The sequence below is a fragment of the Mirounga angustirostris genome, unplaced genomic scaffold, assembly GCF_029215605.1.
Source record: "Mirounga angustirostris isolate CCGP_5_RB_7025 unplaced genomic scaffold, mMirAng1.0.hap1 SCAF_4, whole genome shotgun sequence".
NCBI lineage: Eukaryota > Metazoa > Chordata > Mammalia > Carnivora > Phocidae > Mirounga > Mirounga angustirostris.
Window position 1 is genome coordinate 60577851 of NW_026991712.1, and position 12159 is coordinate 60590009.

The 12159-nt window shown below is 40.1% G+C and overlaps 1 protein-coding gene across 4 annotated transcripts in view; it reads left to right on the plus strand.

Annotated features, from left to right (window-relative positions):
- EYA1 (EYA transcriptional coactivator and phosphatase 1) overlaps nt 1-12159 on the plus strand; it is a 358798-nt gene that overhangs the window by 13284 nt on the left and 333355 nt on the right. The window lies entirely within an intron of this gene.

Here is a 12159-nt window from a genome sequence, read left to right on the forward strand (position 1 = left end):
GTTTTATTTCTTTTGTTTATCTTGTGAGCAGAAGAGAAAGGATTCAGAAATTTTCCTCAGGTTCTTACCAGAAAAAAGCAAGCTTCCTTTGGCTCATTAACAAATATTCCCATCTAGAGGTAACCCTATAAATAACTTTTGGGGTATTTATAACTTGAATAAGGCAATGGATATTAATTTTTAAAGAGCACGTGTCCGTAAGTTAAAGTTGTTATGGAAAATGCCCATGGCAGTATTTGGGGTGGCATACGTGACTTTGTCTTTTAGGTTCTCTGATCAGATATGATGCTTTAAACCTGTTGTTTCATAGCTCAGCTGTGTCCACGGTAGAATTATTACAAACCTGAAGTGTGATCTTTAGTAATGGGGTTGTGGTTCCTGTAAATGTGTCTTTTACAAGACCTGTTGGTGTTATACAATAAGCAGTAACTGCTAATGGTTAAGGATTTTAATAACAAAGGGTCAAGTGCTATCAGAGTACTTTTGTAGTCACCCTGTATGCAATTACAGGGTGTATTTTTATGGATCTCCTCAGTCATCTTGTGAGGTAATTCATAGGAGCACTTCAAGATCATTCCATAAGGGGTAGCTTTTAGCCTAAACAGGCAAAGGACCCTTAACCCATTTAGTTTGTTCTTTTAAATTCCTATAATGGGCGTGGTGTATTCGATTTTATTATTATGTTAAAAATATTTTTGTAGTGCATATGAAATAAATGAAAAATTTAACTCACTAATAACTTCCTACTTATTGCCCTCTTTCATGTGACTTTTCTCTTTAGGTTGATGTAAACTGGTATGTTGGAGACTCACTAGGAAATTTAACAGTATTTGCAAATAAATGCTGATAATATTTCTTTTAATATTTTAAATTATGCAAATTATAATTTAAGAATTAAGAAATTAAGATCTGAGACTAACATTTAAAGAAATAGGTAAAGAGGGCGCCTGGGTGGCTCAGTTGGTTAAGTGACTGCCTTCGGCTCAGGTCATGATCCTGGAGTCCCTGGATCGAGTCCCGCATCGGGCTCCCTGCTCAGCGGGGAGTCTGCTTCTCCCTCTGACCCTCCTCCTTCTCATGCTCTCTGTCTCTCATTCTCTCTCTCTCAAATAAATAAATAAAATCTTTAAAAAAAAAAAAAAAAAAAAAAAAAAAAAGAAATAGGTAAAGAATATGATTAAAGATTTTTTTTTTTGCGCGGGAGCCTGGGTGGCTCAGTTGGGTTCAATGTCAGACTCTTGATTTCTGCTCAGGTCATGATCTTGGGGTCCTGAGACGAGACCCGCCATAGGCTCCAAGCTCAGGGTGGAGAGTCTCTCCCCTTCTGCCCCTCCCCCCTCTGCCCATGTACACTCTCTCTCTAATTAAAAAATAAATAAATAAGTAGATAAATAAAATGGGTTTTTTTGCATATCATAACAGTTGTGTTAATGGGGCAATCTCATTACATATCTTTTTGAGGTTTTCTTTCCTTTTTTGCCACGTTAGATTGAAACAGTTTTGTTCTTGAAAGCTATCTGGCTAGCTCAGCGGTCGCAAACCACGTGGGATGTTTCTCAAGGGCAAACCGCGTGGCCCCGGAGAAGCGATTCCTAGCGATTTGGCTCCTGCCGGCTCCGCCCCTGCCGGCTCCGCCCCTGCCGGCTCCGCCCCTGCCGGCTCCGCCCCTGCCGGCTCCGCCCCTGCCGGCGGCTTGAGTCTTTTCAGAGACGCTGTGCAGAGGCTTGGGCGGGGCTCCCCTCCAGGCTCCCTTCCTCTCACTCTCAGGTTCCCTCGTTTCCTCAGGAACGTGGGTGTCCTGGGCACGCTTCGCAGGCGCCCACACGAGCTGTGCCTTTCCACGATGTCAGCTTTATTCAAATAAAGCCACGTTAATCACAATTCTAAAGCGGGTTCAGGATTCCAAGCTCCGTGACCTTTCACCAGGGGATTGAACTGGGCTTCTTACACAGCCCCCGGAGCAGGACAGAAGACAAACCATGCAACAGACATGGTAACAGAGGGCGCAGGAAGTGAAGGAACCAGACGCGAAGTCAGTCTGTGGGCGCGCAGTTGAGACGAGGCCTTGGTCGGGTCCGGGTCCGGGTCCGCTCTCGGCACTCAGTGCTTCGGCTGTTCAAGCAGCGAAGGATCTCAGTTCTGGTCGGAGATCGGCCGGGCAGAGCCTTCTGTGGCAGCTGCCTGTTTTTAAGCGGTCAGACATAGAGGGGTCACGTCTGAAGAGTCTGACAGTTTGCTGCAAAAATTCTCCCCTTTTGAATCGGTCTTGGGCCCCTGCAGACCTCCTCTGGTTGCTGGTTATCAGTTCTGGGGGGTCAGCTGATGCTGGCCCCGGCGAGATCTCCTAGCTGCATACCTTAACGGCTCGCCCCATAGCTTGACATGGGCTCCTGCTTGACATGAGGCACTCCATTGTGCACCCTACAGTGCAGAACAGACTCAGGATGGGAAGAGGACCTAGAACATAGCTGAAAACAGCCATGTGCCTCAGGAAAGGAAAAGGATCAAAAGCAGACCAGGAGCAGTACCAGGAAGAGCTCACACTCCCAAACATGAACTGAACTTCCCCTTGCTCGGCATGGTCACCTTTCAGAGTTTTTTGTAGAAGAAGTTTCAACGATCTTCAGAGCAAGCACAAGAGCACGTTGTACCCCACACTGTACCTATGTCAACATTATCAACATGCTGCCATTCTCATTTCATCTTCTTTCATTCACTTTCCATGCCACCACGGAGAGATGGCTATTCTTCTATAGCTTTTTTTTTAAGATAAAATTTACATACACTGAAAGACACAAATCTCAACTGTACAGTTTTGACAAATGAAAATACCCACATAATCCATATCCTACAACAAATTACAACATTTCCATCTCCCCAGAAAGTTCTCACCCAAGACTTTCTCACGCAATACTTCCCTAGTACCCATCCCCCACCCAAGTCAACCACCCTTCCAATGGTTTTCACCTTTGATCAGTTTTGCCTGTTCAAAAGATCGTATACATTGAATCCTCCCAGCATGTTTACTTTTGTTTCTGCCTTCTTTCATTTAGCATTAGGCTTGTGAGAGTAGTCAGTGTGGTTGCATGTATCAGTAATTTTTTTTTCTTTTTTTTTTTGCCAAGTAGTATCTCACGGTACACATTCTTTTTATACAATATGAAATATGTTCTATGCCTTTCTCTGGGAACCTCAATTTCTGCATCTATAACATGAGGAGACAGAACTCCATTTAGCCTAGTGTCCTTTTCAGCTTTATTTTTGTAATTCTTAGTTTCTTCTCTATAGACCTTTGCTCACAGAATTACCTCGGCTAATGGTCCATTCTGGATAGTGTGTCTTCTATTAAGACTTCATACTTGTTTCCCTAAGCATATTTCTGATAGAGGAGTAGGAATTTTAGTTCCCTCATCAGAGAAATGGTATTTTTTTTTTAAATGCTTCTTGAGAGGTTTTGCACACAGCACCAGTTTTTGAAACTTATCTGTAATGCTCACCATGTGCAGTCATCAACATAATATTATGAGTCTCTATTGCCTTTGTAAATAATGATTCTTTCTCAGGTCTCCATGGTTCTTTCTCTACTCTCTAGATAAAAAGATATGTGACTAGGTGGGAGAAGAGACAGCAGAGCCTCTTCATTCCTTCCTTGAAGCCCAGACATCTGGGCTGGGCAGGAGGCTAACGAGAGGGCCACCTGTGCCCTTTTAGCTCCTTGACAGCGGTGAGCCCAGAGGGTCTCCGTGTGTGAGAGGCTGAGAAGGAATCCCAAGGCTTTCAGCGGGCAGTGAAGTGGGAATGCTCTTACTCTTGGTGCTGCCAGGCAATGTGAGATTTGAAGCTAAGTTCTGAGGGGGCCTGTGACTCTTTGAGGGAGAGAAAATGAAGATTTGAACATCAGAAAGTACAATAGTCCTATAATTTAGCCTCTTGACCCTCAAGGTGTTTTGAAAATGAATCTATCATGTGACAAGGGACTATGGGCAGAGGTCAGGAGCTTTTCATTTTGATCCTAGATAGACATAGCACTGGGCAAAAATGTTACATTGTAAGTTCCACCTTTCTTATTCTGGAATGTTCTGTGTGTGTGCTTTCCACATCTCGAAAGAAGTAGTTTATGTGATTTTGTAAGTTTTGTCCACTCTTTAGTTTGCCTCATGAGGACAGAAAGGAGAGGAGGAGGTTTCTGGGACTTTCCTTCATAATTCGGGCCACTCCTATCACCTCTTGAGGAGGACCCATTCGAGGAGCACAGCTCCACTGTTTCTCAGTAGAGCCAAGATTGGCCCTCTCTGAGGTAAACACCTCTGAAACACAAACATCAAAGAGCCAGGCAATGGCTATGTCTTTCAATTTCTTTAGTGTATGAGGATTTCTGGAAGGAAATCACGTCAAGATAAGAAAAGCATCTGCTAGCTCTTTGGGGAAAAAAGGGAATTAAAAAAATATATCACTGTATTTTTCTTATGAAGTTGTGAGGCTAGCAGTTAAAAACCCACCATGCAATCAACTGACCCTTGGTATCTGATTTAGACAGAGAGCCTGGTATCTTGAAAACCAAGATTCGGAGTCAGAAGACCTGGTTTTAACTGTTACTGGTTGTATGACCTGGGGCAGATTTCCTAGCATCTGTCCCTTCAACAGTAAAACAGAGATGATAATATTTACCTTCTTCTCTTTAAAATTGCAATTTTGTAGGTAAGGGGGATCATGTATTTTAAAGTTCTTTGAAAACTGAAAAGTGCAATATTAACTCTAATGCACTTTTACTGGAAATATCTCCAGGAAAGTGTGGTCACGGATAACAAATTATCTGGCCACCTGCAAGTTTGCAATAAAATTTTAAAAATGCAACCATCATACCAGTGCCAGTAATAAGCACTAACACTACATATGTTTGGTCATGGTGTTGTCAGCTGTGGGGGGAATCAGGTCTCCTGAGACTCTTCTAGAGAAAAATTTTATTATAAATACTACATTGTTAACTTGCTTATATTACAAAAATTTCAAATGATGGTATTCTAAAGCTTTTTGGAATAAAACTATTTTAAGGTGCCATTGTATTCTCGTAACTATACCTCTTATGTCTTAAATTATGGTAAATTTGAAACGCTAACTCCAGCTTTTGCTGAGATGCTGGATTTTGCAAGAAAACCATTAAATAAAATATGTATGGACCTTATTCCTGTACTTGAAGATTCTAAAAAGGAAAAGTGACTTTTAACCAAAATGGAAAAATGAAATATTTATTTTATTAACAGAGAGGCACACTGTTTAACAGATGTTTCTAAAAGTAGTTATCCCATCCATATGTGTAAGCCAAATTAACTGGGAAATTATAAATTAAATCAGGATTTCATTTATGCAGCTTCACCATGAATGAGAGGTTTTATATACATGAAATTTTTAAGTAACTTAAATTTAAAAATATAGAATTCACTGGTTTTCAATTTCTTTTTTTTTTTAAGTGTATTTGTTATTTGTTTCTTCAGGTTGCTATAACAAACTACCATAAAGTAGGGGGCATAAAACAACAGACATAAATCATCTAACACTTCCGGAGGCTAGATGTAGAAAATCAAGATGTTGGCAGGGCTCCCTCGGAAACCCGGAAAGGACTTCTTGCTTGCTTCTCCGGAGCTTCTGGCGGTCTGCTAACAATCCTTGTCATTCCTTGGCTTGTAGCTGCAGCATTTTGACCTCTGCCACATGGTCACATGGCATTCACCCCCATTTATGTCTGGGTCTCGGCTTCTCTTTTTATAAGGATAATAGTTATATTGGGATAGAGCCCAACCTAAATGACTTCATCTTAACTTGATATTTGCGAAGACCCTATTTCCAAATAAGGTCACATTCACAGACACTGGGAATTAGCACTTTAACAGACTTTTTTTTGGGGGGGGGGTGATACAAATCAACACATAACAAAGTCCTGTGAAAATGTGAGACCTAAAATAAAACCTTATCTTTGCCTACCCATCCTGCCTCGCATCTCTGAATAACTCTGGTTTTTTTGATCTAAAGTGGTGGAGTCACCCTGAGCTGGCTTAAGCAAACAAAAGGGAAGTCTGAAAGAAAGGAAGGAACCAGGGAATCCAGGCAGTTTTCTTTCTGTTTTTCTCTGCACATTTTCTTCAGTCCTCTCTCTCTTTATGGTCTGGCTTTGTCTGCTCCCCTTGTACCTTCTCTGGCTTTCTGGCCCATCCACCATGCAGAAAGGGAGGCTCTGATTGGTCCTGCCTGGGTCATGATTCTGTGGTGGGTGGAGCAGGGAGCTGCAGCAGAAACATGGCAATTCCCAGATGAGGGGGCTGGGCAGACCACCCAACAGGTGCCTCCTCTGGCCCTTCAAGAAACTTCCTCAATGGAGACACCAGTTTGAAACCATAGGTCTAGTCCTACCTCAACATCTTATAGAGGGAGAGTTACAGCCCTGATGTGCCATCACCTACATTCTAATCATGTTGATGGGAATATCTAATAATGACTAATCCTTTCCTGATGACTTAAGTTTCTTTTTACAACTATCAGCTGTAATCTGCATCCCTAATATCCTAGTTTTTCTTCTCTCCCTTGACCTGAGAGTGGTGATGTTTAGCCTTTTCAGTCGTAGAGCCTAGAGCTGGGGCAGAACTGGTTGGGAGGGGTGCACAGCAAATACATATTAACTTCCAAGTTAACCAAGAAAACCCTGACATGGAATCAGAATACCTGGTTTTGCATCACAGCTCAAGTATGGGGCCTTGGGAAAGTTATTTCAATTCTTCTTAGCCTCAATTTTGTTTTTATACTAGAGATAATAAGATCTATATTGCTGGGTATCTGTGATGAAGAAATAAGATTGAGTATGCCAAGGCACTGGGGAAACTGTAAAACAATATATACACCACTCGTGCCAAGCCCTGTGGGGCATCTTTCCCAAGGCACAGGACATTTTGAGTCGGATATGTCTTTGCTCCGTCCTTGGGGCAAGTTTTTAACCCTCTCTCAGCTTCAGTGCTTCCTCGTTTGTAAAGTGGGGAAAGTGATACCTTCCTTGCATGGTTGTATGGTTTGAAATATCATATGAAAGATATCTAGCGACTAAGATCAGTTTCTGGAGTCCCACTCCTGGGGTTCAGATTTGAGCTGTGTTACTCACGTGCTGCGTGACACTGGGCCTGTCTGCGTGCCTCCCATGGGCCATTTTCCTGGTCTGTAAATGGGGATGAAGGTCATAACTTACACCTGGTTGGTGTGAAGATTGAATGCAATTATTTCCGTGAGAATGCTATGTCAGTGTTTTCTGTTGTTACTAACCTCATCTCCAACATGTCAGGCATGCATAGGGTAAGCACTTCAAAAACTTGACTTGTTATTTAATTAAAATAGATTTGATTGGGGAGGATGAGGTACTACCTCTTAATTTAATGGTAATGGACACACATTCACAGGGTTAAGATGAGGTGATGACTCGGGATGTCAGACCATGCTGGAAGGAATTAGGCACATTTTTTCCTTTGCACATTAAAGAGCCCAGGTTGGAATGTGATCTGAGCGTTTGGAAGAGACTGGCCGGTAGAGTTCAAATTGGGCACCAGGTTTTATTACCAGTTGGGTATTTTAGGTGACGAATAAAACCTAGACAGGAAAATTGCTCCAGAGCCAGGACAGTGACTTGTTTATATTTCTAGGGCCAAACACAAGGTCAAGCCTTTTACATGCACTCAGTAAACGTTTGTTTATCTGAGCTGGCTGGCAGCTCGCATCCTGGTATAGCTCACTTGATCCATATGTACCAAACAGATGGAGTGTGACAGGGATGAAAATTGCTTGTGGCTGATGCTGGAAAGAAAGGAGAGAGGAGCTCTAACCATTCAGACTCATTGCCTCCGATCTGTCTCTGCACTCTTAATAACTTGGGATCAGATCCGGATGTATATGAGCATTAGCAATGATGCTATGCGCATCTCTCTTTCTGAGTAAAAAGCAGACTTTGGGACTTTTTTGGGGGGGGCGGGGAGGTAGGAAGGGCAGCTTAAATACCTAAAAGAGAAAAAGAAAACCTCTCTGTAAATACCACCCAAAGTGTGGGCTGGAATAAGAGAGCCATTTTGATATAGCAATAATATAATAAACCTTCTCTTTTACAGAGAAAGTAAAAGACCAGACAGTAAGTATTTTGGGCTTTGCGGGTGAGAAGGCCTCCAGTCTACAGCTGTGGCATGAAAGTCTGGGTGACAGGGAACCAAGCCACAGGCTGAGGTTAATGCCAGAAGAGAGACTGAGGCTCCCCGACTTTGTTTCCTTGTTAGCACGTGCAGGTGAGGCTACAATATCCCCTCCCCCCCTTTCAGGTTTTCTCATTTTGCCCCTCTCAGGCTAGCTCTGTCATCTTCTTTCCTCCTGCTGGCCTCCTTGTTCTCATTTATAAAAGGGATTGAGGAGATCTCTTTTGGTTCGAACAAAGCATGATTCTATTAGTGTTCATAATGTACTGGATAATCAGAGTTAGTAAAGTTTAGGCATCACAGAATAAATATGTGTGCTGGTCTCCAAGGGATGGGCAGAAGGACCCATCACTTTCTGTGACCCCACAAAGTGCTCTGTTTGACGACCCCATTCCATAGTTCCCAGGTCTGAACCCTAATGTGATGTGTCTTCCCATTTCTAAGACCTGTTTTTTTTTTCTTTTGCAACTTTTCTTCATCCCTCAGTCAATGAATACTATTATTTGTAGAGCCCATAATATATCTTTATACTGGCACTAATATCATGATAAAGTTCTTCACTGCCCACATTGCTGTATATGTATGATTTTACTTATGCGGAGCATCATATACAAATGTTCCTATGATTATTTTTAAAAGGTGCTTGGGATAACAATAAAGAAGCACTTCTGCATCTTGTATCCCATTCCTGAATATGTTTGTAGTGATTTTAAAGTCAGTGTACAGATTCTTTGATACTCCTCCCTTTAAGATATAAAGTCTTTTGATGATGAACCCCTTGAGATAACCCCTCCTCTTGGGTATGGTCTGGGCTTAGTGATTCACTTCTAATAAGCAGAAACATGAGCAGAAGTGGTATGCCACTGTGGGTACTAGGTCATAAAAGTCACTCTGGCTTCCTCCTTGCCTTCCCTTGAATCACTCACAGTAGGGAAAGCCAGTTGCCATATGGTAAGGACACTCAGGAAGCTGCGTGGAGAGGACCATGTGGCCAAGAACTAAAACCTCCTCCTTTTCCCTCCATGTGATAGAGCCTTCTTGGAAATAGATTCACCAGCTCGAGTCCAGCCTATAGATGATGCAGTCACAGCAGACAGCCTCGGTGTATCCTCATGAGAGTCCCTGATATCCAGTAACACTTAGATAACCTGCTCCCAGATTTCTGACTTTCAAAAATTTGTGAGATGATAAATATGTGTTATTTTAAGATGCTAAGTATTGGGGTAATTTGTTACACAGCAATAGATGACTTCCCATCCACTTATTTTTGCATTAAAATTATCTTTATTCCATATTTTTGAACAGAAGTGAAGCTTAATAATATAATTATATAATAAATATTATGTTGGTTATAGATAATATAGTTATATAAATATATATAATTGTATAAATATAGCTAATATAACTTATTTTTCCTATTGTGTTTCATGTAGAAACAATCACAGGGTGGTTTTTTTTTTCCCTTTTGCCTGCTGGGTACATTCGGATGGCAATTTATTTTTATCTGCTCCCCCCCAAACAAAACGTTTTCTTCTTTACACAATAAATGCTTTGAACTGCTAATTAGGGTATATTTTATACTATGTTATATTGTCCACACATACTTACAAATCTGCTTGCCTTCTCGATGGTGAGCTGTTAGAGGGCAGAGAACCCGGGAGAGGAATAATCACCTGTTCCTTTGACAATCAGCCCTCTGTTTTGTACACTGTAGAAGCAAAAGATGTTTTGGTTGATTCAATGAATGAATGAATAAGTACAATTGCCTGGAGCAAAGATTCTGTAAACAGAGAGAAGTCTTCCCAAGTGCTGGTTTGGCAGCTTTTGCTCCACATGGGCTCCAGGGAACCAAGCACCTTTGGAAACAGAGCAGAATCAAGCTCAGAGCCTTTCTTGCTCTGTCAGGTTTCATGAAGGTAGAGGGACACTGAAAACAAACACGACTCCTGTGAAACATCATCAACGGGACCTCCATTAATGGAAATTTCTGATAATTTAAGCAAAGGATGAAGTTAATTCTTACTTGTGTCCTTTTATGAAAACAGGATTATAAAAGAAAATGACACAATAGTTTAGTTTTACCTATGTATATGAGCATAGAAAAAGGTGGGCAAAAGAGGCTGACAATCAAATAGCAAAAATTTCATGTGCTTTTGCAAATAAATCTTATTCATTTAAGAAATTTTCCAGTGTTCTACTAAGTCAAACTAGATCAAATAATGTTTACATGTCAAAGGAATTCTTGAAATCTCTGTAAGAAGGCTCCCAAATTCAAACTTAACATTAATCAGACTAACATTCTCTTATTTTTAGAATTTTGACTCAAGTGACACTATGAACATATATACAGCTATCTCACATCAATACAGCAATAACTGAGCTTGTGCTCTTCCCAATTTAAGTCAGGAGATACCCGTGAGGATACAGGAGTGAGCATGGGCTTAGCAAGCAGCAGAAGGCTTGAGTCCTGACTCAATTGCCCGCCTAGGTGTGTGCAAATCTCTGATCATCTCTGAGCCAGGGTCTTTATCTCTTAAAATAGGGATAATAGTTCAGTCCCGTGTATCTCAGAATTGGTGTAAGGATCAAAAGGAGAACATGAATGCCTTTATTAAACAAGATAGCAATATATATACACATGTGTTTACCAAGAGCACATCTTAAAAAACAGCCAATGCAGGTTGCTTCTTCTAGGTGGTATTCAAAAACAAATTTCTATGTCCTTTTTTAACAAGTTCCCTTCTCTTTGAAAGGGAAATGAAAAAGGAAAAGTTTAAATTACTGATTTTATTTCATTAATTTTTTTTTTATTTTGAAACGATGTGCATAATGTAGGGAGATGCAAGGGATGATTGCTATTGGGTTGTGCAAATGTTGAAATGGATGACCGTGCATTCACTAGTTCTTGTTTTTACTTAAATCATGTCTAAACTAATATTCTTTTTAGGGATCCCAGAATTTATGGTAATTCGATAACTAGAAATTCTGTAATTATTTTATTATATCAAAAATCGTTTGGCAAGGTATATAGTACATGATGATTTTGTTCTTTATTGAGGCTTTTGTATTTCTTTCAAAGTATTTACAGCCATCTTGGGTGTTTTTCAAGAATGAAATTTTATGCTTCGAGTAACCAGCTATTAACCTTAACAGCAGTCATGTTTTACAAGGATAAAAATAAATGCTAAATTTTTTATAATCTAAAAATAGTATCCGAAAGGAAATGCTAGGGTATTTAAACAATCTATCATTTAAAGGTCCATTTGTAATTTCCATTTACAAAAAGAAATAGATTTCCTTGGCATAAAGAACAATGGCCAAATACACATTTTACTTCTTTTACTGTCAGTCCTCACACTGGTGATTTTTAGCGATTTGTCCATTCAAGTTTCCGTGAAACATTTAAAAAACAAACATTTCTTGCCTGGCTTCATCTGGTAAGCATTAACTTTAAAAATGGGTTCAAAATATTTTGTGTTTGGGTGTGTGAAACTGTGTACCCTGAAAAATGTTTATAATTGGTTAAGTATGCCTGCATTTAACCACTTGTATTCTCAAAATAGGAAACTACTGGTGGTAAAATAGAACTCAAACAAATTAAAATAATGTCATCCACAAAGCTGACTTTTATTAACATTCATTTGTTAAAATGTTCACATAGACTTTAGAATGATTTACTTGCTCATATTCCAAATTATTTGGGAAACAAATATACTTAACCATTTACTATGGATTAATGAAATCTGATCTATATTTTAATTTAATCAATTAGCATTTTATTTCACCTTTTTAAAAAGGCTTATCTTTCTGTTTGCCCTAGGATAATTTTTTAAATACAGTGACTGATTTCCGTCAAAATCGATAAAACTCTTACTTATATTTTAAATTTAAACTGTGAGTCCGGCTGCCACCTTAAAACACTATTGCCAACAAATATTTTCAAATG